Raw genomic sequence first — 25,603 nt, 5'->3', positions numbered from 1 at the left:
TCAAGTGAAAAAGCTCTCTTATAAATGCTCAATAACTCTGTGGGACAACTAATCTTCCTTTTTACACACTCATCCTGCAGGTACTCTACCATTACCTGTATCACTCTCCTCTGCATTTCTAGCGTATATTGACTGTATGTGTCATATACCTCAACTGGAGTTATCGATATGTCTGAAATCTAATTGCGTCTTTCTTACAAATTCGCGTTTCCTCAGATATCGTTTTACGACACGGAAGAAACCGTTTCTGTACATACATACTTTCCCCTTCGTCATCCTCTGTCTGCTCAACAGGTTGAGCAGGATGAGCAGGAATAACAGCAGGAAGAGGTACAGCAGCGGGAAGAGGAACATACGGAGGTGGTGCAGAGGCACCAGGCCTTCGTTCATTTAGCAATTTGTCAATAAACTCATCAGAAACATGAAGATCTTTAGAAGGATACATTTTCTGAATACATGTGAGAAAGCCCTATCCATATTTTTAACCGACTCAGACTGTTTGTCCTGGTCATAAAACAATGCTTTTTCAGCGTTCGTTTTATAACGGCGCGCATGTTTTCCTTACTCTTAAGCTGTTGCAACGTTTCTTTTTTCCAATTCTGCAAAACATCAAATGCTGCAGGTCTAGGCTTTTTCTTTAACAAGACTGACTCCAAATCTTCAATACGAGGGATCTCAAAACTACCATTGATTGGCCACTGAAGTTCAGAGGCATGTCTGGTTTGTCTGTGCCAAATGTCATACTATACTTCCAATGCCATGCTTACAGTACATAGTACATGCCGGCCACCCCTCCTGTGGTGCCGGACGGCTAAATTCCAAAGATTGTCTATCACTGCGGAATAATGCCCTAAAGCCGGTAGACAATTTCCCAGGCAAATCAAATTCTTGGTGTTACCTGGTCAATAATTGTATCTGCAGATACAATGCGCCAAAATTCAAATTGTCAAGATTAAATTAAGAATCGGGTGACGACTCACCTGACCAAACCTAAGGAGGTCCGATCGGATTTCAAAGAACTTACCTAACAAATTTTACCTTGTGTTTGGTGATTTCGGGAAATCTGCCCACCTCTAGGAATGGACCCTCGTCAAGATGCCGTCTCAGACCACAAGCTAATCGTCCAGGGATCGGGTCGTGCAGTGCTGCTGAGGTGTCGCGTCTTGTTCAGTGGGGCCCATTATGTCACACCGTCCGATCCCGGTCCGATAGTGTGTGTCAACCTTCAACAATCCGGCATCAATCTTGAGGGTCCCTATTCAGGGCGCCAACTGTGAAAACAAAGAAATAATATGAGGCTGGGAAGCCCAAAAAGGAAATACACCAAACACAGGTTACAAATGAACATACAATGGTCTTTATTTTATGCTAAACAGTTACAAAAAGTCAAAGACAAATCAGAAAGCTATCGGCCCTCAGTACAACACAGCGAACTCCAGCGTGGTTCGGTGTGCTCAGTGAGTGGGTATATTCATTGAAACAGTCAGGCTTTTATACAATTTTCAGCCTGCTGTCCAGCCCTAGCGCGGGTTAACTATTCCATAAATACATTACTGATCTAGGGTTCGTGCCAGGTTCGCTTCTAATTTGTTCATCTATATGTATCTAGTTCATCTTTGGTTTACACATCAACAAGTCAAAATGGCAACAGTGTATTCTCTAGGTTTAACATTAAGCCTTAGGACATAGTTTATACAATGTACTTAAACAGGCGTTCCCATTCAGTTATTCAAAAGACATTGCAGTTAATATATGTTCATAGTTCAGTTTCGCTGACACAGGTAATCCATTACACATAGGTCAGCAAAGGACAAGGTCTCAGCTCATGACCCTAACAAGTGGCCTGCAGGCAAGTTACATATTAGCTGTACACAGGGGTCATGACGGCCGTGTTCTATTCTGAATGACATCGTCCACCATTTTAACTCACAGGGTGACTTTACAGGGAGAGAGAACCGAAAATGGCGGTTTACATTGATTCTAGGGTCAGGACCTTGCGACATGAATTTCTTCACAAGTAGCTTGTTAGCAGCTTGGCGTAGGCCAATACACATATATTCATAGCAATAGGAGGGACGATATCATTTCTAGTTTGACAGGAGGAGGAGAGAAAGTGGCGGCGAAGGCCTCCACTGACACACGCTTCATTGGACCAATGACTGAGAAGGTGGGTGGCAGTGCCGGGGTAGGCTTCACCTGGGGGACAGAGAGCATCAGGTGGGAGGAGAGAAGACCGTGGTCTGTCCAAGAGAGAGGAGTAATAAGAGGGTTAGAGAGGGATGTCTGAAGAGATGAAAACATCCAAGGTGTGATTGTGAAAAAAAAGCCGGCAAGTGAGGAAGAAGTCGTGTTCTTCCGATCCATTCAGCCATGATCGCGTCTCACCTGCTCGCGTACTTCTTTACTGAGCTTAACCACGATCAGGTGCAGAAGGTTGATAAATATCTCTATCATATGCGTCTCTCAGACGAATCGCTCCAAGAAATCTCAGATCGCTTTCGCAAAGAGATTGAAAGGGGACTTGGAGCTGAGACTAATCCAACATGCTCTGTGAAAATGCTTCCGACATTTATTCGATCAACTCCGGATGGAACAGAAAATGGCGACTTCCTGGCATTGGATCTCGGAGGAACTAATTTCCATGTACTGCAAGTGAATGTTACCAACAATGGCCACAAAAAGGTGGAAATGGAAAATTACATTTTTGCTATTCCAGAACACCTCATGCGTGGCAGCGGCTCGCAGCTGTTTGACCACATTGCGGAATGCTTGGCAAACTTCATGGAAAGATTGCATATCAAAGAAAAGACGCTTCCCCTTGGATTCACCTTCTCGTTTCCATGCCATCAGACCAAACTGGATGAGAGCATTTTGGTGAACTGGACGAAAGGATTCAAATCCAGTGGAGGAAAAGATGTGGTCGCATTGCTCCGGAAGGCCATTAAAAACAAGGGGACTTTGACATTGATATTGTTGCAGTCGTGAATGATACCGTTGGCACAATGATGACTTGTGGATACGATGATCACAATTGCGAACTAGGACTTATTGTGGGTACTGGTTTCAATGCATGCTACATGCAAGAGATGCGCCACATTGACCTGTTGGAAGGAGATGAGGAGCGGATATGCGTCAACATGGAATGGGGAACATTTGGAGATGACGGGGCACTTGATGACATCAGAACAAATTTTGACCGGGAGATTGATATGGGATCCCTCAATCCTGGCAAACAAATGTTTGAGAAGATGATTAGTGGAATGTACATGGGCAAGTTGGTATGGCTCATTCTGGTAAAAATGGCAAAAGAGGACTTACTGTTTGGTGGCAGGATTACCGCCAACCTTCTCACGAGGGGACATTTTGAAACTGAATATGTGTCTGCTATTGAAAAAGACAAAGAAGGAATTCAAAAGGCACATGAGATTTTAACAAAGCTAGGACTGGAACCATCTAAAGAAGACTGTGTGGCTGCCCATCGGGTCTGCCAAATTGTGTCAACTCATTCCTCCAACCTATGTGCTGCTGCACTGGCTGCTGTATTACGCCGTATAAAAGAAAAGGACTGGAGAGATTGCGTTCCAGCATTGGAGTGGATGGATTGGTGTATAAAAAACACCCTCACTTTGCAAGACACCTCCAGAAGACTTTACGAAGGCTGGTGCCTGACTGTGATGTTCGGTTTATCAGATCGAAAATGGCAGAGGGAAAGGTGCAGCTATGGTTACCGCTGTAGCATACAGATTAGCTGCACAGCAGAAAGTGAGGCAGAAGACTCTTGACGCTTTAAGGCTGAGCATTGAGCAGTTACATGAAGTGAAGAATATACTGAGAGAAGAGATGGAGCTGGGGATCAAAAAAGCATCTCATGCAGAAGGTTCAGTTAAAATGCTGCCAACCTATGTTCGTGCTACTCCTGATGGCACAGAAAAAGGAGACGTTTTAGCCTTGGATCTTGGTGGCACTAACTTCAGAGTGTTGCTTTTGCGTATACGGAATGGTATGCGACGTGGTGTGGAGATGCACAACAAGAATTACACCATTCCAGAGGATGTCACGCAGGGTACTGGAGAAGAGCTTTTTGATCTCATTGTCCATTGCATTGCGGATTTCTTGGAGTACATGGGTATGAAAGGCCTGATGCTTTCCCTTGGGTTCACTTTCTCCTTCCCTTGCCATCAAATTAACCTTGACGAGGGCATTTTAGTAAAAATGGACTAAGGGCTTTAAAGTGTCTGGATGTGAAGGAGAGGACGTGGTTGAACTCTTGAAAGAGGCAATTCATCAAAAAGAGGAATTTTATTTGGATATTGTGGCAGTCGTAAATGATACAATTGGTACCATGATGACCTGTGCATATGAAGATCCACTTTGTGAAGTTGGGCTCATTGTTGGCACAGGCAGCAATGCCTGCTACATGGAAGAAATGAGAAATGTGGAACTAGTAGAAGGAGACGAAGGCAAGATGTGCATCAACATGGAGTTGGGAGCTTTTGGAGACAATGGTTGTTTAAATCGTTTTCAGACCAAGTTTGACAAATCTGTGGATGAACTTTCTTTCAATCCTGGAAAACAGAGCTTTGAAAAGATGATCAGTGGAATGTATTTGGGAGAGATTGGCCCTCATTACGACCCAGGCGGTAAGCGGAAAACGATGCCGGTAAATGAATACCGGCATCATTTTCCGCTAGGTCCGATTATGACCCGCGAAAGCGCAATTAGCGACATCGTAGTTTACGGTGCCGCTAACAGCATCAAGGTCGCGCGCGCGCGACCCACCATGCCGTAAATACCGGCATGGTGCAAAGCTACGCAGATCACAAACCAAGCGGACATGCCCCTAACGCCATCGCCAAGGCCGTTAAGTACCTTACCGCCATGGCGCTAATTCCGCCATCGCGAACCAACCGTAAATGGCCATGTGCAGTGTTCCCAGCTGCCACAGGTGCACAGAATCAGCACAGGTGGAGGCAATACAGACTCTCCCAGTGCAAAAAGAGCACACCCCACCCCTACCAGCCCCAGTCACACTCCACAATGATACCAATAGGACTAGCAATGTTGGGGCTGGAGGACCTGACAGCAATGCGAGTGCTACAACTGCAACAGCAACAACAACAACAACAACAACAACAACAACAACAACAGGCTGCACAGAGGAGACGCAGGAGGAGAAGGAGGGCAAGGCAGGGCCAGCAAGCCCCACTAGCACAGCCAGTGGCACCACGCAGGCAGCCCCCAATCCCACGCATCACAGCCAGTCCATTCAACCTCACCGCAGAGCAGATCCACACCCTGTACCGACTGGACCGGGACACCATCACCAACATTGTGAACATGATACACAACGACATTGCCAGCATGATAGAAACACCCACCGCCATCCCGCCCCTACTGAAGGTCGTGTCCGTGCTCCACTTCCTGGCCACAGGCACCTACCAGCACACAGTGGGCCACTTGCATGGCATATCCCAACCATTATTCTCACGTACACTGATCCAAGTGCTCGATGCCCTCCTCAAGCACACAGATGACCACATCTCATTGCCACGGTCTGCCCAGGAGATTGCCAACACCAAAGTAGGTTTCCATGCACTAGCTGGCATACCTGGTTGCATTGGTGCCATCGACTGCACCCATGTTGAATTGGTGGTCCCACATGCCATGGAGGTACCATACCGCAACCGTAAACTATTTCACTCAATCAACGTGCAAATGGTCTGCGACTTCAACAGGATCTTCACACAATGTTGTGCCCGATTCCCCGGATCAACCCATGATTCAATGGTCCTTCGGAACTCCACAATACCACGCTACATGGAGCGACATGCAGGCCCAAGATCCTGCCTACTCGGTGAGTCTAATGTCATGACCATGGAAATGCGAAGTGTGTAGGTGATCGACGTACCAATGCATATTTCACCTGGCAGAAGGGGGGGGGAATGATGCATACGTCACATGGCTGCGACTAGCAGTAGCCAGATCATACCCTGAGGCAGCACTCACGTCATCTGACAATTGTATACATGATGCCTGATCTAATCAGCCCTAACATGTGAATGAAAGTGTACCCCAACCATGACACAACCATCTGCAAGTGCATTGTACGAAATGTGACCACATTGACTCCAAAGGAACGCCCCTACATGCACGTCACCAAACACCATCAACTGAAAGGCCTGTCCCCCATAACTGCGCACAAAGGAGGCACATGTCGGACAGGAACATCAATGCACCACTACACAGACAGCAAGACCCACAAACTGTCCCCATTGACACCAGTATTGTTCCCTAGGGTCATAATGAGCCAGACAGCAATGTTGCAATCATGTGAGCTTTGACCTCACAGGACACGTGCCAGGTCACATAAAGTAACGGCCTGAACGGACACAGTGGATGGGCACTCACAAGGCAATTGTACCCCCTGCATTGTGTCTTGGCATGCAAAACAGTACATGAGAGCCATGAACATATACCGGTTGCATAGTGTAAATCCATTAACACAACTAAATTTGGTGCAAAGTAACAGTTGAATGCAAGGCATGGGGGTGCGTCATGTTCAGAAAGCAATCTCATTCCTGACACATACATTGTTGCCCATTTACAGGTGATGCAGGCTATCCCCTGAAGAGGTGGCTCCTTACACCAGTCCGGAACCCACAGAACCAGCATGAGGAGGACTTCAACCGTGCCCATGCACGTACCCGTGTGGTGATAGAGCAGGCCTTTGGCCTACTGAAGGCACGTTTCCGCTGCCTTAGCAGGTCTGGCGGGGCACTCCTGTACCGCCATGAGAAGGTTGCGAAGATCGTCATGGCATGTGTCATGCTACACAATATGTGCGTCAGACGTAACGTGCCTCTGCCCCCTGACGCAGAACTGCAACCACCTCATGATGAGAATGATGAGGGTGGGGATGGGGCAGCACCTCAAGGAGGCAGCGATGCACAGGAGGGGCGTGAAATGCGTCAGAATCTCATTGACCAATACTTCTAGCACACACAGCGTGTGTGTGTAACATGTGGACGGCACTTGGGGCACTGTGTGTGTCTGGTATATGCACACTGTAGACTGTACAACAATAAAGCACACATACACAATGAGCAATGTCCATTTGGTTTGTGATAAACGAAAAAGTGTATTGTGCTTCTGAAAAGTTATGACACACCCAATTCCCCCTCCCCCTCCCCCCTGAACATCCCAACACACCCAATCCACCCTCCCCCCTGAACAGCCCAACACACCCAATCCCCCCTCCCCCTGAACACACCCAATCCCCCCTCCCCCCTGAACACCCCAACATACCCAATCCCCCCTCCCCCTGAACACCCCAACACACCCAATCCACCCTACGAAATCCCTGCAAAGGAGTGCCAGTGCCCGTGGTGAAGGGGGTAATGTTTCAGTGGTCCACTGGGCGGGCACTATTGCCAGCCCCCTGTCCCGGAACCTGGGGCCCCCCTGCCTGTACTCCTCCGGGTCCAGGATGACCTGCGGACGGGGCTGGATGGGGCCGAACTTGCAGCTGAGGAGGTACCGGCCTGCTCGGTACGCCGTGTGTCCATGATTGTCCGTATCAGTTCACTAATCATATTCCGCACTGCGGCTAGTTCTGTGCATATGTTCGTGCTTGCTGATTGGATGGCTGCCTTGATGCTCTCAGCACACCTCTCCATGCCTGAACTGGCACCTCCACAATCAGCAACATGCTGCGTTAGGATTGACGGCAGTTGTTCTTGCCTCGCTGATATTTGGTCCAGCACCTGGCTGAAATCAGGCACAATGGAGGTTGCAATTGCAGGCCCAATAGGACTACTCTCCCCTTCCCCTACTCCCACTGGGCTTGAAGTGGCTGGCCATGAACCTCCAGGGGATTGCCGCTGTGTGTCCTGTCCATGCAGGCTACATGGGGACAGGTGTGGAGAGGTAAATTGGGTGTTGGGGGGACCTCCCATGTCATCATCCACATTCGCCACATCGCTGTCAGAACAGGCTGTGATGGCTGCAGTCTCCCCGAATGTACTGCTCCCCGCAGACACAATCCCCTCAGTGGGCAGCAGTGGTTGTGGGTCTGCCATGGGTGCCATCATGTCCCTTTCCTCGGGGGGAATTGCTGCCCTGGGCTGTTCGGCAACAGGAATTTTGGCCTGCTGTGGGTTGGCCATGGGTCCAGCAGAGGTGGATGGTTGGTGGCCTCTTCCCTCTGTCCTGGTCTTCTTGGCTGGGGTGGTGCCACTCTCGTCCCTGCCGGTGTCCGAGTGTGAGTCTGTGGTGGAGCAGAGGAGGCAAGTGTTATTGATGGTTCAGCGGACATTGAGCAGGCATTGTGATGAGTGCCATGGTTTAGATGGATAGATGGTGGACTTTGTAGGCCGTGACATACAGGTTGTCTCCCTTTTGGGTGGGTTGAGCATGCAGGAATGTGTGTGCCTGCTGTAGAGTGTACATGCTGCATGTGTGCAGGGTGTGGGTCTTCTGCTGATGTGTTGCATTTGCCATATGGGGCGACATTGTGATTCCCATGTAAGTGTGATTCAGGGTGTTTTGCAAGGCTGAATTGGAGGCACCTACCTGTGTCTCCTGATGTCGGGGCTCCTCTCTCCATTCCGCCGACGCCCTCAATGCACTCTATGCCGATCAATGAGGCACATGTCTCCTCCCATGGCTGCATCTTCAGTGGGGAGTCTGCTCCACCGCCAGTTGCCAGTCCCAGGTTGCGGTTTGCTGACAGTATGCCCCTTACTCGGAGCCGGAGGTCATCCCACCTTTTGCGGCACTGTCTGGCGGTGCGTGGGGCGGTACCTACGGCACTGACGCGTTGTGCCACGAGTTCCCATACTGCTTTTTTCCGGGCTATGGCTGGTCTCGTCATCTCTGATGAGAAGACGACGTCTGCCTTCTCCTGCAGCGTTTCTGCCAGCATAGTTAGTTCTTCGCGACTGAAGCGGTCCTGCGGCTGCCTGTCGCAGGCTTTTTTAACAACTTTTGGCATGGTTAGGTGAGGAAATGGGTGGGTAATGGGATTCACAGGATTTCAGGGTCGAATGTAGTGTGGTTGGGTAGAATGGCAATGGATTGTGTTTTTAAAGATGGCTGCTGTGCTCTTTCCCGTTCCGCCGCGATGACGCTACTTCCGGTTCCGCTTATTTGCGGTGCCCGCTAATTACGGGGCCTGCTGATTACGGGGCCCGCTGATTACGGTCCGCGCAATGATGGGTGGCAGTAGGTCACCCAGCGCGGCGTTCGATGCCGGCAAGGGCTGTTTACGCCATGGCGTAGTTTACATTACCACCATGGTGTAATGCTCGTGCGCGATGGGTCGGAATATGGCGCTCTTTACGCCGTTGGTCCATGGCGTAAACGATGATTACACCATGGCGGTAATGTAGCATACTTACCGCCAGGGTCGTAATGAGGGCCATTGTTTGTAATGTTCTGATAGATTTCACAAAACGCGGACTGCTGTTTCGAGGCTGAATATCTGAAAGGCTAAAGACCAGAGGAATATTTGAAACCAAATTTCTTTCTCAGATTGAGAGCGATTGTCTGGCGTTGCTCCAAGCCCGCTCTATTCTGCAGCACCTCGGTCTGGAGAGTATCTGCGATGAGAGTATCATTGTGAAAGAAGTATGCACCGTGGTGGCTCGGCGTGCCGCTCAGCTATGTGGTGCAGGCATGGCAGCTGGTGTGGACAAAATCAGGGAAAACCGAGGCCTAGATTTTCTTAAGGTCACTGTCGGTGTGAATGGGACACTTTACACACTTCATCCACACTTTTCTGCTGTGCTGGCTCAGACTGTGCAAGAGTTGTCCCCCAAATGTGAAGTTACGTTTCTCCAATCTGAGGATGGCAGCGGCAAAGGAGCAGCTCTCATCACTGCTGTGGCGTGCTGGAGCCGGGAAGCTGGGGAGCGATGAGCTTCCAGCTGTGCAGTATTTATTTTTAGTGACTGTTTAGAATTGCACACCAAGACAATCTTGGTCTCACTTCTATATTGCAACTACAAAATCAAATCTCTGATGCACAAACGCTTACTTTCTCTAAAGTCCTGAGGTGCAGGTTTCATTTCCATGTATCATAAACCCGGTCAACTCAAACTAATATAAACGTTTTGATATTCACCCCAAAATGTCGATAGAATAAATTCCATGTTTTCCTTCCTGCCAGTTGTCTTCCACTGCTCATCCCGTCTAGCTGTAGAATTGTTGTACATAGGCTGTCAATAGCATGTGTGATACTGCATCGCCACTTTACCTTTAGCGTGCTTTACAAAGTCTCATCGGACTGTGAGGCAGGATGTTGGTGCCCAAAGATTAAATAGTTTATAAAGGAAATATGTAGCTAATGGAACCACATACTTGATTCTTGTCCACGTTGGTGAATAACTGGGCAGAGGTTAGCTGGAATATTTATAGTGTAGCTTAGGACAGCAGAAATACACAGAACTGCTTTTGTATGAGGAGTGAGAACTCCGTTTACGTATCCATATGGAGAGACCTTTGAGTCCTTGTGCGTAACATAGAATACATACTGTTTTCACCAGCAGTGCATTGTGCATGCCCAAAGTCAGGGTGATCGATAGCAATAACCCCGCTCGTGTATGGGGATGTGGGGATGTCACCATGTCTTCATTCTGAACGTTTGGTGTATTTATTGTTTATAAAATCTATTTAAAAGACTGTTTTGTGTTTATATATAGCAAATAGATTATTTATGGATAGCACTTAAAAGGGCATTTTGGCCAATTGAACGTTGTCTTTTTTTTATAAAGCTTTGGAATGCTTTATGTAAAGATCAATAAAGTTATAAAACATGAGGAAAACCTAAAAAAAAAGAAAAGAAAACATCCAAGGTGTGCCCCGCAGAGTGTGTCGGGCCAGAGAGTGAAATAGAGAGAGTCACAGAGATTGTGAAAGAGCCCAGAGGAGGGGTTAGAAACATCCAGGTGGAGGATGAGGTCTCTGAGGAGGAGACGTTGAGAGGTAGAGGCAAGGAGAGAGGAGGGGAGGTTGGCCCACTCAGAAGAAAAAGGCGACCTGGGCAGATGGCCTGTAAGTGGTGGCCCCAGTCAAAGAGAGGCCAGGAGAGATAGAGAGCCTGCAGACCAGGCAAACCAAGAACATGCTTATGTGTGATGTGTGCATAATGCCAGTAGTGATACTATAAGAATATTTGTACAAGCTTGCTTTGCCAATATATGGCAGTCCCGCCACGTAAGGACATACTCCTGTTAGCTTTGCCATTCAAAATGCTATGCCACAATATGAAAACATGTCCAAACTGGCTGCATCAAAATACCAATCTAGCCAAGTAATAACACATATCATGCTTGGTTTATCATAGAAGCCAAGAAAAAAATGTCATGCCAAATTTAAAAAAAGGGTTGGACTGGATGCACCAAAATGCCAGTCAAACCACTAATAAAACATATCATGCCTGCGTTATCACGGAAATGAAATTTTAGTACACCCATCTGGCCCTCACAAATCCCCTCTCCCCAATCCCCAATCAGCTACTTAGCCCAGTATTAAAGACAAGCACATACACATTCACACACCATACACACATGCGCCCATTTACCTTACACTTATAGAAGCACACAACCAGCCACTCATACATCATAAACTCACATTACATAATATACATATACACCCCACACATCCCCTCACCCTCCCACCCCTTCCCCAACACAGCTCCTCACCCCAGCATTAAGCACACACACATTCACACATGCACCAATTCACCATACACTCAGACACACACACCCATACACTCAATTACATAATATATACACACCCCCACACGTCCCATCTCCCTCCCACCCCCTCCACCAACCCCACAATCATCTCCTCAGCCCAGCATTAACCACAAGCACAAACCCATTCGGACATGCACCATAAACCTAGACATGCACACCCAGCCACCCATACACAATACACTCACTAATTCACACACACTACATAATATACACTCAACACATTCCATCCCTCTCCCATCCCCTCCCTCAACACCCAAAACAGCTCCTTTGGGCCTCGGAAGGCCTCTGGCCTCGGCCCGGGCCTTGGAAGGCCTCTGGCCTCGGCCCTGCAAGTAGGGAAAGTGGGGGTTGGACATACTGTACACTCTTGGTAAATAGGTACATCTTATACATTTCCTACACTTACCAGCCCGTTGCCTCAAGGTGCGTATGGAGGGTACCCCTTTTCATTTCTGCCCCAAGTGCAATCGCAAATACCCTTGGGTCGACAGGCACACCACGTGCAATCTCTGCTTGCCGAGGGACCACCCCGAGGCGAACTGCAGAGCGTGTAGTAGGTTTAAACCTAAGACACGTAAGGACTGTTCGACGAAGCGTTGGGCCCACCACGCCAGGCAGGCGGCCATGGCGGCGGAGGGCGCCTTCAGCGATGGCAGCGACGCCGTGCTTTCGGACGGCGAGGGCATTACGGTGTCTAAAGACAGCCGAGCGCAAGTCCCCGACCTCGGAAGGTCGTCCGACAAGGCGGCTATGGGGAAGACCCCTGGCGACACAAGCGCTTCACACACCACTCACACAAAACACACGAAGTCCAACCGAGACTCGACGACGTCGAGTTCTTGGAAAGAGGCACATAGAGAACGGTCCGAATCGGTGTCCTCTGGGCGCTCTAGATCGAGATCGCCGCATGACTCCAGGCAATCATCCACTCTTGCCAAGAGTGCTTCGCTTCCCAAGCTAACAGAAGTTCGATCGTCGGAGGACAAAGACGACTTCCACCCCCAGGCCGCTCTCCAGGAGTCGGAGCCCGCAGACAAGATCAGCGCGGCCCCACGTTCGAAGGACAGGGACTCTACCCCCGATCCTCGACGCCAGGTGTCGAAAACCTCCGGAACCACAAGGGACAGGGAAAACACTCTTCCACTCACGGGGAGGGGGAAAACAGCAGAAGAAGCAGCCACTGCACTCTTCCACACCTGTAAAACAGCCCACTCCTCTTAAACAGACAGACAAGCCCAAGTCTGCTGCTATTTCTAAAACCAGCAAGTCTACTCAGGATAAGTCTCCTAGACTTTCTGAGAGAGTCATTCCCAGTTCCAAAGAATGGTTGAGTGATGACATAGATAGGGTCATGTCAAGGATGTCTTCTTTGGCAGACTTTTATGATAAAAAGCCAGACCATTTCCTTTCATATAATCCACAAGGGTCTACACCCTCAGGCTCTAATGATCCTATCCCCCCGAGTAAGAAGCCCCGGTTTGAGACACCTATGAGGTCTTCGGACCCCTTCGATGTACAACCATACTCACGGCCATACTCACAGTATCAAGGAGAGACTTCCTTTGGTGAGGACCAAGAATTTGGCATGGTAGAAGAGCAAACCGGGACGGGCTACTATGGGGATGATGAGGACCAAGAAGAGGAAGAGGAAGACCATGAAACCTACAGAGTAGATTCCCCGGTAGAGAAGGAAGCCCCGGTTACCGACTCCCCTGTCGATAACCAACCCCTCCTGAACGAGATTCTCGCACGAGCAGCAGAACATTTCCATATTGACACCCACGATGTCCAGGAGGAGAGGGACTTCGCCGAGGAGTTAGTGGGAGAAAGGAGGCCTGTTGCCCAGACCATCCCTATCCTTAAGTCTATTCAGCGAAGAATAGACCCGTCCCTGGTGAACCCGAACCTCACCAGAGCAGTCAATCCCAGAGTTGAAAAACTTTTCAGGGCAGCCCAGTCTGACCCTCTCTATAAAAGAGGACATCTGAAGCCAGACTCCCTGGTTGTCACTAACACTCGTAAGAGGGCTAGAACACCCTTGTCACCGTCCGAAGCTCCTCCAGACAAGGAGAGCAAAAAACGATATGGTTTTGGCAGGAAAGTAGCCTCAACGTCTGCCTATCAGGCAAGGATTGCAAACTCCACCACCCTGTTGGCCAGCTACAACTGCCATCAGTGGGAAGAAGTCGCGGCACTCATAGCCTCTACACCAGAACCCTTAAAGGGCCAGTTAGCACGAATTTCAGCAGAGGGTAGAGCCGTGTCTGGTTGCATTTTAAAAGCAACTTTTGACGCCGCGGACAACGCAGGTCAGATTGATAGCAGAAGGTACTGTTATGAAGAGACATGCGTGGTTACGGCAGTCTGGTTTTAAGGCAGAAACCCAGGCATCATTGTTGGACAAACCGGTGGAAGCCGATCTGTTGTTTGGTAAGGCGGTCGAGGACGCGCTGAAGAATGCCAAGGACGAATATGAGACACTCAAGTCCCTTGGCCAACTAACCAATAAACCCCCTAACCAGAGAGGGAATAGAAATTTTCATCGCCAACGTGGCCAAAATTCCCAGAGAGGATCAAACTATTCCCAGGGGCAGGGTACACAGTGGAACAACAACAGCCAACAGTCTACCCAGGGTTACAGCAGGGGTAATAGGAGAGGACGTGGTAAAGGCAGAGGCAACCCCAGTAGAGGAGGCGGCATGCCTCCACCAAAGCAGTGACGCTCAGTTCAGGGTCCCTTCTCACGCAACCCCAGTAGGGGGACGCATTTCCAACTTCACCCAGGCTTGGGAAGGGATCACATCAGACAGATGGGTGCTGTCAACAGTATCCGCAGGGTACTGTATAGAACTACTGCAGCGTCCCTGGAACCATCCTCCACGACAAAGAGTACACTCTTTAGAACATCAGAAGATTCTCCTCGAGGAGATCGCCAATCTGCTAGCAAAGGACGAGATAGAACTCGTCCCGGGACACCAGGTAAACAAGGGTATTTATTCAACTTACTTCCTTGTGCCAAAAAAAGATTTGACAATGCGCCCAGTATTGGACTTACGGTCTGCCAACAAGTATGTTAAGCCCCAAAAGGTTCGAATGACTACGCTACAAGAGGTAATCCCCCTCCTAAAAAAAGGGGGATTACATGGCAACCTTCGATATGAAAGATGCCTATTTTCATATTTCCATGTTCCTAGCGCACAGAAGGTACTTGCGCTTCAAGGTGGACAGTCGGCACTACCAGTTCAAGGTACTGCCCTTCGGGATAGCTTCGGCACCAAGGGTATTCACCAAGGTACTGGCGGTGGCGGCTGCACACCTACGCAGGGAGGCAACCCCGGTGTACCCTTATCTGGACGACTGGCTCATAACGGGGGAAACCCCAGTAATTTGCAGGACAAACATTCAAAGGACTATCGACCTCCTCCACGAATTAAGCTTCTCAATCAACGAGAAAAAGTCAAGCCTGGTGCCAAGCACCTCCAAACAGTTCCTAGGAGCAATCCTAGATACTCAAGAGGGGTTGACATTTCCTTCAGAGGAAAGAATTCGGAATATACTACTGCAAATTCCGCAATATCAGTCCGGTCACCAAATAACGGTACGCAAAGCAATGCGTTTGCTGGGCATGATGGCGTCATGTATTTACCTGGTCTCCCATGCGCGCCTGCGCATGCGTCCCATGCAGGAATGGTTGGCGAAACAGTGGTCTCAGGCAAGTGGTCAGTGGGACGATCTAGTGGTCGTTTCGCCAACACTGGTACAAAGCCTTCACTGGTGGACAAGAGAGAATCTTGCACAGGGGAAACACTTTTACGATCCCAAAGTTCAGGCAGTAGTCACTACCGATGCATGCCTGACGGGGTGGGGAGTTCACCATCTCCACCACACAGCTCAGGGTCTCTGGTCTCCCTCAGTGGCAAAGAACCACATCAACATGCTAGAGCTTCTGGCAGTATTCAGAGTGCTTCAAGCGTTCGAGCCCTACCTACTAAACCTGTCAGTGCAAATCCGGACGGACAGCACGACAGCCATGTTCTACCTGAACAAGCAAGGAGGGACTCGTTCGCCAAATCTGTCCAAGCTTGCCCAGAAAATCTGGATATGGGCACTCAGACGGAACATCTTCCTGTCATCACAACATGTTCCAGGGGAGCTCAATTCCCTAGCGGATGCTCTGAGCAGAGACTCCCTCCCAGAGGAACACGAATGGGTTCTACACAGAGAGGTCGTAGAAGATATCTTCTCTCAGTGGGGTTTCCCCACTATAGACTTATTCGCCACAAGCGAAAACAGACAATGCCCAGGATTTGCATCCAGGTTCTCCCAACCAGACTCCCAGGGGAACGCCCTGTGGATGAACTGGTCAGGGATGTTTGCGTACGCTTTTCCACCAACTCCTCTCATCAGGAAGGTGGTCAACAAGATGAACAGAGAGTCGATGACGCTCGTCCTAGTTGCTCCCATGTGGACAAGACAACTGTGGTTCCCACACTTACGCAGGATGGCGGTGTGCGAGCCCATCAAACTTCCGGCCTGGTACAACCTACTGTCCCAGCACCAAGGTCAAACAATGCATCAGCAACCCAACTCAATGAACCTGGCAGCATGGCTCCTGAGGTCATCTCAATTTACCACAGAGGTGTATGGACATCCTAAAGGAATCTAGGAAACCAAACACAAGGCACTGCTACTTTGACAAGTGGAAGAGATTCGTTATCTGGTGCCAGAGTAAACAAATCAACCCAGTTGATTGCACTCCTTCCACTATTGTTACATACATGCTCCACCTGCTGGATGCAGGACTGGTTTTTAACTCACTGAAAGTACACCTGGCAGCCCTGTCGGCATACACCACTTCCCATAACAAGGTCTTGTGGTGGAAAGTACCAGTAGTTAAAGCCTTCATGGAAGGAGTAAAGAGACTTCACCCTCCTATTTCAAACCCACCACCAGGGTGGGACCTTAATGTGGTGCTATCGAAGCTCATGGGCCCATGCATAAAAGCAGTCTCAAACACCTGACTTATAAAACGGCCTTCTTAGTAGCTATTACTTCTATAAGAAGGGTCAGTGAAATTCAAGCTCTGTCAGGGCAGGATCCCTTCTTTACTGTCCATAAAGACAAACTGGTTTTACGCACACACCCTAGGTTCTCACCTAAGTTTATATGTAAATTCCACGTAAACCAGTCCATCGAGCTTCCGGCTTTCTTCCAGGACCCTCAAAGCTCGGCTGAGGTGAAACTACACACCCTAGATGTGCGTAGGGCGGTCCTCTACTATGTAAATAAAACCAGACCGCTAAGGAAAACAGATCAGCTGTTTGTCTCCGTAGCTACAGGCAGAGAGGGGGATCGCGTCTCTAAAGGTGCCATCTCGAAGTGGATTATTAACTTATCCAGCTGTGTTACTCACTCTCTGAAAAGACTCTGCCTTTCACGCCAAGAGCCCACTCTACAAGAGGCATTGGGGCCACTCTGGCTTTCATTGCAAATGTACCCCTTGACACCATTTGCAAAGCAGCTACTTGGAGCTCTATTCACACTTTTACTCAGCATTACTGCATTGACACCCATTCCAAGGAAGATACACAAGTGGGACAAGCGGTAAGACACTTATTTGCTCATGACCCTTCTCACATCCCACCTCCTTCTTCAGGTACTGCTCGCTAATCTATGCACAGCATGTGATGTAAGCAGATTCCACAAGCCTCAGACGGGATACATTATTCACCGTAATCGTATTTCTGATGCTTGTATCTGCTTAGATTCTCATGCGACCCACCCTTCCTCCCCTCTGAGAGAAGGCGCATGGTTGCTTGTAGTCTTACCTTTCTATCTATCTGCTTGGATTACCTGTACTCACGCTACTCCTCATGCTACCTCATGTAAGAAAAAATTCAATCTGAGGATCCTAGACGCGTGAGGGATCTTGGGTACAGTGGACGTCACACTAGAGATAGTATTACTGGCACGCCCTGTGTCGACGCCCATTTTCGAGTTTCGAAAAACAAACTGTAATACTCCGCAGCTTCCACTAGATGTCAGCCTATGCACAGCATGTGAATCTAAGCAGATATAAGCATCAGAAATACTATTACGGTGAGTAATGTATCCCATATACATTCCTCACGCCCCCTCTCCCTCACACCCCTTCCCCAGCACAGCTCCTCAGCCCAGCATTAAACACAAGCACACACACATGCACGTGAATTTTAGACAGGACTTTACTACGCATATTCATCAGGCTAATGGGTCTGTAACTCCCTGGGTCTAATTCAGGGCAATCTGGTTTGAGTAATAATGAAATGGATGCCTGGCGTAGAGTGGGAGGCAGAATACCGTGAGTCTTGCTTTCCAGAAACATATCCCTCATTAACTCCAGGACTCCATCAGGCATCACACGATAAAATTCGGATTGGCAACCTTTCTGGTCCAGGACATTTCCCAATATTTAGAGACCATACAGCTTTCTTAACTTCCTCAATGGAGATCTCTGCATCCAGAAACAATTTTTCTTCTTCATTCACCTTTTTCAATGTAATTCTCTCAAAGAAGTCTGAAGTCTTTTCCACTTCCAATGTGCGCTTCTCACTGTATAGCTCCTTGTAAAAGTTATTAAATATTTCGTTTATTTCAACTGGATTTCTGTTCACCCCACCGGTTTTCCTTATCGCTCCTATTGCCCTCTCAGAATCCCTCTTTCTTAATCTATGGGCCAATAGCCTACCACATTCCCCCCCCCTCATAATACTTGCAGTTCAATTTAAATAATGCAAACTCTGCTTTCTCGCTAAGGATCTATTCAGTTTATACTTCATGTTCATTAATTCAAAATGTTTCTCACTATCAAAATGTCTCATGAGCTCTTTCTCTAAAATGTCCACTGTGGAGTTCAATTCTTTCAGCTCTGCATCTCTTTTCTTTTTCTTTATCCCTGGCACTCTCAAAGCCTCTCAACGCATCACACACTTGAACGCTTCCCAGCTGATGTCACCCCAACTTCCCCATTCAAGTTGGTGTTTGAATACTCTGATGCTGCATCAACTAACTCCTTTCTCAACTCATCCTCATTCAAAATTACTGTATTAAACTTCCACACTTTAGTCTTATCTGATGAACATTCCAATGAAACTTCCATATTCACTGGAGCATGGTCAGATATTATTATACTCCCTATTTCACAACTTTTCGCCCTTCTCGTGAGAAACCCAGACTTTAAAACATTGTCAATTGGAGAGTATATATTCGTATCTTCAGCTTTGCTGCTTCAGAATTTTTCCCCACCAGGGGGCGCTGTGCTCAAGGTTGCGGTGTCGATGTCCCTCGAGGGCTGCTGTTGAGTGTCAACGTCATCCGCAGTATAAAGGGCTCAAGCTGCGCCCGTTGGCTTCAGTTCTGTTTTTTCGCTATACCCAGCTGAGTAGTTGACCAGGCGTTCTTTAGACCTCATGCTCTCAAGGAATTTGAAGTGCAACTGACATAAACTGTATGGCGGGGTAGGTTGGGAGGGTCGATGAGGAATACATGGGAGGAACATCCAACTGAAAGAACTTTACAGTTGGTAAGTAACTTGTTCTTCGAATGGATTGTGTCCTGCCACGTATTCCTCATCTGAGACTCCCAAAGCAGTATATAAAAATGGAGGTGGGAGTACTAGTCAGTTTTAATCATGGATTGTATCATGGATTGTATGAAGGATGGCTTTGGCAAAAAGGCCTCCTTGTGATAATGTTGAATCTAGAGAAAGCCCTTAGCTCATCTGGAGGATCTTTACCCGCTAATCTATAGCATTCAATAATTGCTAGAATTATCCATCCGGACAATGTCTGTTTGGTTACTGCTAGTCCTAATTTGTGTCCAGTATATCCGACAAAAAGTTGATCACTTTGCCTACATTTTGCCAATCTGGTGATATAGAAACTGAGAGCCCTTTTAGGGTCCAGTCTGTGTAGTGTTTCTTCTTCCTTACTTGCATGAGGAGTAGGATAGAACGAAGGTAAAGTGATCTTTTGTGACAGGTGAAAGTCAGAGACTATTTTTGACAAAAAAGAGGGTTTGACTTTAAGAGTAACCTTGTCCTTATGGAAAATGGTGTGAGGAGGCTTACAAGAGAGCACCTGCAACTCACTCACCCTGCGGGCTGATGTAATTGCCACAAGAAGTATTGTCTTTAAAGTAAGGAGCCTTACTCAAGAGTGTAAGGGCTCAAATGGAATACATGTGAGGAATTTTAAAACTAAAGTTAAATCCCAGACGGGTACCTGAAAAGGGGTTGGAGGCTACACATCTTGCGAGAGGAGATCCTCTTTGTGGAAGACGTATTGGAGGGCAGATGGACATGTCCCGAAAGTACGGGTACCATGTTCTCCTGGCCCAATCTGGGGTAATTAGGATCATGGTTTTCCTGAACTTTCTCAACCACTTGATTACGTGAGGAAACGCGTACAGAAGTCCACCACAAACGCGTCCCCTAGAGGTCCTCTTGGAGGAAATTCCCTTGAGCAGTACTGATCGCACATCTGGTTGACATCACGAACAGATCCACTTGAGGGGTTCCCCAAAGGGTGAAGATCTCTTGAAGCACTTTCTGAACGATCTCCCACTTGTGGGAGACTGTGCTCTGCCTGCTCACAGCGTCCGCCTCTGTGTTCTTCTCCTGGCTAGGTGAACTGCCGTCAGAGAGATTCCTTCTTGTATTGCCCAGAACATTGCCTCTCTACACAGTGGTAGTTACCTTACACCCCCTCACTTGTTGAGGTAGTACATGGCCACTGTGTTGTCCGTCATTATCAGGACATTCTTTCCCCGTACAGAGGGCAAAAAGGCCTTCAGCCCTAGTCTGATCGCCCTCAGCTCCAAAAGGTTGATGTGTAGTTTGGACTCTGATGGAGACCAAGGACCACTGATTGACAGATCGTTGGTGTGGGCTCCCCACTCCGTGAGTGAGACATCCGTCACTACTATTATCTCCGGCCATGGTTGCCAAAAAGGTTCTCCCTTGAGAATATTGTCCTTGCAAGTCCACCATAGCAGATCTTGAGCCACTCTGGTCGGAACCTGCAAACGATCTGACATTTCCCCCAAAAATTGGGACCACTGAGTCCTGAGGGCCCATTGAAGGGACCTCATTCTCAAACTGGCCTCTGGCACCAGAACAATGCAGGATGCCATGAGGCCGAGCAACCTCAGAAAGTCAAAGGCCGGCAGATGCTGTGATGAGCTCTCTCCTCGGGAGGCAAGGCTTTGCCCGAGGAAGTATCTAGGACTGCTCCGATAAATTGGAATCTTTGGAATTGTATCATATTTGACTACTTGTAATTTCGGGAGAAGCCCAGTGGCAGGTCATGGTCCGATGTTCCTTGGCTTGTTCGGGTGAACTCGCCCTGATTAACCAGTTGTCCAGGTAAGGGTAGACGTGAATCCCCCATCTCCTGAGACTCGCTGCCACTAGAGCCATCGGCTTGGAGAAAACCCTCGGGCGGAGGTCAGTCCGAATGGCAGAACTCGAAACTGATATCGCGAACCACAGGTACTTTCTGTGCTTGTGATGGATCGGCACATGAAAGTAAGCATCCTGAAGGTCCAATAATACCAACCAGTCTTGGAGTTGAAGAGCCTGAAGGATTTGGAAAAAGGTAACCATCTTGAACTTGTCCTTCCTGAGGAACTTGTTCAAGTGTCTTAAGTCCAAGATGGGTCTCAATCCTCCGTCCTTTTTTGGAAAGTGAAAGTAAGGGGAGTACCAACCCTTGTTCCTCTCCGCTACAGGTACATCTTCTATTGCACCTTTATCTAGCAGCGTTAAAATCTCCTGCACAAGGAGCGGGTCTGGAATTTTGACAGAGTTGGCTCCCGGTGGATGATCCTGAGGCCTTTGTTGAAAAGGAAGGCAGTAACCCTGGGCTACTGTCTTTAGTGCCCAAGCATCTGAAGTAATGCCCTGCCATTCGTTCAGATGCTGAGAGATCCTGCCTCCCACCGGGTCTTTGTGGGTGAAGGCCTCAGAGTGGCTTTGCAGCGGCTGCAGTAGCGGCAGAGGGGACCGTTGCCGCTGCTGGGGCTGATCTAGCAGTTTTCCTCTTCCACCACAAGGACATTTTCTTTGTTGTCCTTTTTGACTGGCCTGTCCCTTCCCTCTCTCAAATGAGCAGTAGAATCGAAAAGGACGACTCCTCCAGGAAGATGAGTCTGAGTAAGAGTGTTGTTGAGGTTGTTTTATAGAGGCGCTAAGTGACTTAGTCGCCGCTTTTTAGGTCTGCAGTTTTTCTAGACTTTTGTCCGCCTTGTTGCCAAACAACCTCAAGCCATCAAATGGCATATTGAGCAGCCTGGCCTGCACATCTGGTGCAAAGCCCGACTTTCTCAGCCTCGCAAATTGGCGCAGCACTTTGCTAGACGCCATAGACCTGCTGATGCTGTCAACAGCGTACAGTCCTGATTGGAGGCATTCCTGCATAGCCTCTTTTCCATCTTTCACAATTGCGAGGAAACCTTTCTGTTCCTCGCCCTCAGGAATGTGTTCAGCCGCTGCCATCATACAATCCCACATGGTGTATGTGAATCTTGCAAGGGTGCAAGTCACATTTTGTTGATTTTATGGCCATGCTGCCCGAAGAAAAAGATCTTTCGGGACCAGCCATCAATTATTTTATCATCCCTATCTGGGGAGATTGAGGATAAGCCGAATGGCTAGTGGATGTGGCCACCTGGACCACTAAGCTCTCAGGTGACGGATGTCTTGATAAATATTCTGGATCAGAAGAGGAAGGTGTGCATTTCCCTACACATTTTTTATTCACAGCTGGTCCTGAATCATGTGGTCATAACCCTTTTTTGCAGTGCTTTGTGAAAAGGAAGGACAGGGTCCTTTGGGGGCCTTCACTGAAGATGTCTGTCATGTCATCCTGCTTGTAACTAGGGGAATTTCTGTTCCATTCCATACATTCTATCACCCTATTCATAAGGGTTCTATATCCCGAGTCTGCATGATCAGCAGGGTCGGGTCTGTCAAAATCCACTTTGCAGGCATTCATATAGATCAGACATCTTAGAATAAGGATCTATTAATTTCTCTGGGACATCTCTTGTTCCAAATTTTACCCCAGCAGGGGAAACGTCCTCTTCAGATGATGGCACCTCATAAATGGAAGACATAGATTTGAAAAAATCTTGCCTAGGCTCAGGATGGTACATTTTATCCGATGATATAATAGGTATAGATCTTTGCTTCGACAAGGGGGTTGATTTGGAAGCCAGAATTAACATTGGCCTTGACAAAGGCGTTAGTGTCATCGATGCAGGCTTCGAGACTGTCGAAGGAGTCTTCTACATAAGCGTTGTCGATGCTACCTTCGATGCTGGCATCGAGTGAGCCTTAGATAGTGGCGTCAAGGAGACCTTCGACTCTTACTTCTATGGTGGATGAACACTTAGTGCCATTTTGTCGTCAGGTGTTACACCTGATGTATGCACTGGTAGGCTTATTTTGCTTTTTCTATAAGGTGTCGGAGAAATTTCTTCCGACGACACCCTCGCAACTTTTCGCTGGAATTAGCATGTTTGGTCTCTGACCTCCCTTTGTCACTTCTAGAGTGAACTGGGGCATGATCTTCATATGATTTTTTCGAGGGGGTCTGGGCCGCATTCTCAAAAATCTTCATCGAGGCTCTGAAAGCCTCCCATTTTCTGGGGAAGTCGTGCTTTGGTGGGTAGTCTTGTTCAGAGGGGAATTGTCATAGCATTTCGGTGCTGGACTGCCCATGTGGGCGGGACAAAGACTGATGCATATTAATATTTCCCATCTGTGAAAGGGACAGTGAGTAAAAAGCAGATGGCTGCAAACTCTCAAAGTGGTTAAAAATCACTGAACAGGTTATCATGCCGTGTTCTTTCGAGAGAGGGGCACCTGCTACCTTTTTTGTATTTTGGGCAGGTGACAACCCCTGTCTTAGACGATGAAGAAGAGGAAGTGAGAGATCGGTGTCGTCTTTTCTTCAATTCTTTTTTTTTTTTACGAAGAAGTGGACGATTTCCTCGATCTTGATTTCCTTGACTTGCGTCAGGATTTATCACTCGACTCCCGGGAGTCTTTCTTTCTTCTTGAAGAAGACTTTGAGGATTCTTCCCCCACTGCCAGTTTACCGCTTTGTTGTTCATTGCCTGACAGGAAGCGCATTTGTCGACCCCGATGGTCCGGACCCAAGCACCAGAGGCAATTTCGATGGGCGCCGGTGATTGACATCTTCTTCCCGCATTTCCGACACTTTTTAAAGCCAGTCTTTGGTGTGGAAGGATTTGATGAGGAAGACATAGTTCGAAGAACTGAAGTCATGTTTTCGTGACATAAAGCGAAAGCTATCGGATAAACTGAACTGAAGCCAATGGGCACGGTTCGAGCCTTTATACTGCGGATGACGTCGACGCTCGACGGCAGCCCTCGAGGGACATCGACACCGCAACCTCGAGCACAGCGCCCCCTGGTGGAAAAATGTTTTCCGAAGCAGCAAAGCTGAAGATACGAATATATCTAAGATGAGGAATACGTGGGAGGACACAATCCATTCGAATTATAGATTTTTCCATTTAACTCACTTCTATATTTATATTCCAATTATTTTCTCAAAGTAACAGGGTGCGGACGCTAGAATATTGTCACACGAATTTGCCTAATTAGCATAATTAAACATTAAATTAGAACAATTTTTTTTCCATCACCAAATAGAGCATCTCAAGTTTATAAAAATAATTATTTTTCTGTGACATTTGGCTCCAGAATTATGGGTGAAATAGTAAGCCCCTGTGTAACTTTTTTTTTTAAACTTTCTTTATTAATTTTCACATACAAACCAGAAGCAGATTAACCAACCCACCAACAACCCCCATATTCCCACCCCCCCACACACGCCCCTAAAACTTGTCTCGCACAAATACCCACACTGTTCCCCAGCACCCAACATATCACAGAGAAAGTCACTGCATTTCAGTCCTGATAATAATCCCTTATTTCACATTAGATCTGGTAGTCTAGGGAGCGTAGTCAACATAGCCGTGGGTTCATAAACGTCCATCCTGCCCAGTCCCTGAGCAGGGAGAGCCAGTCTCCATGTCTGCCAGGTATCGCCGGAAAGGAGGCCAATAGTCAAATGGGCGACTTGTGTGCGGTAAGCCCGAAGAGTACTTGGATTCCCTCATCTCGCACAGTTTCATGCAATCAAGCCAAGAGTTAAAAGTCGGAGGGCTTCTTTTTCTCCATTTCCTGGCTACCAGATGTCTGGCGACCCCCACCGCCATGCCCAGTAATCTCCTCTCAGTACAGGATCCCCCTTCAATTAGGGCCAATAACCATACCTCGGGTGCATATTCCCGTTGTGTGGATAGCATTACACTGACTTCCTCTTCAATCTTCCTCCAAAGCCCTCTAATTAGCGAACACTCCCAAGCTACATGGAAAAAATCAGCAGGCTCCCCACCGCATCTTCTACACTTCGCAGAGCAATCAGAGTAAATCCTACTCAATTTCATCGGGGTAAAATATGCCTGATGCAGAAATTTGAAGTGTTAGTCTAAATCGAATATTTAAGGATATTCTCCGAGTTTGGGTACATACTAGCTTCCATTGTGCCTCACTTAGGTCATAGCTCAATGAGCCTGCCCAGACACGTTTGATAGTCGCCTTCCCTGCGTGTATCCCCTTCCGAATCTCTTTATAAATAGAAGAAACCAATTTACTGGAACTCGGAGGCTTGACAATAAGATTCTGCACTGAGCTACGGGTGGGAGCCCTCGGGAAGTCTGGCCACCTAGTTTTTAATACCCCTCTTAATCTATAGTACAGGAACAGGGTC

The 25,603-nt window shown here is 48.0% G+C and overlaps 1 protein-coding gene and 1 pseudogene across 2 annotated transcripts in view; both read left to right on the top strand.

Annotated features, from left to right (window-relative positions):
• CPAMD8 (C3 and PZP like alpha-2-macroglobulin domain containing 8) overlaps window positions 1–25,603 on the top strand; it is a 1,947,746-nt gene that overhangs the window by 30,176 nt on the left and 1,891,967 nt on the right. The gene's annotated exons all lie outside the window — the stretch shown is intronic.
• LOC138571676 (hexokinase-2-like) lies at window positions 2,321–10,581 on the top strand (annotated as a pseudogene).

The sequence above is a fragment of the Ambystoma mexicanum genome, chromosome 1p (assembly GCF_040938575.1).
Source record: "Ambystoma mexicanum isolate Mex_15411 chromosome 1p, UKY_AmexF1_1, whole genome shotgun sequence".
NCBI lineage: Eukaryota > Metazoa > Chordata > Amphibia > Caudata > Ambystomatidae > Ambystoma > Ambystoma mexicanum.
This window is presented reverse-complemented; position numbering and strand designations above follow the sequence as displayed.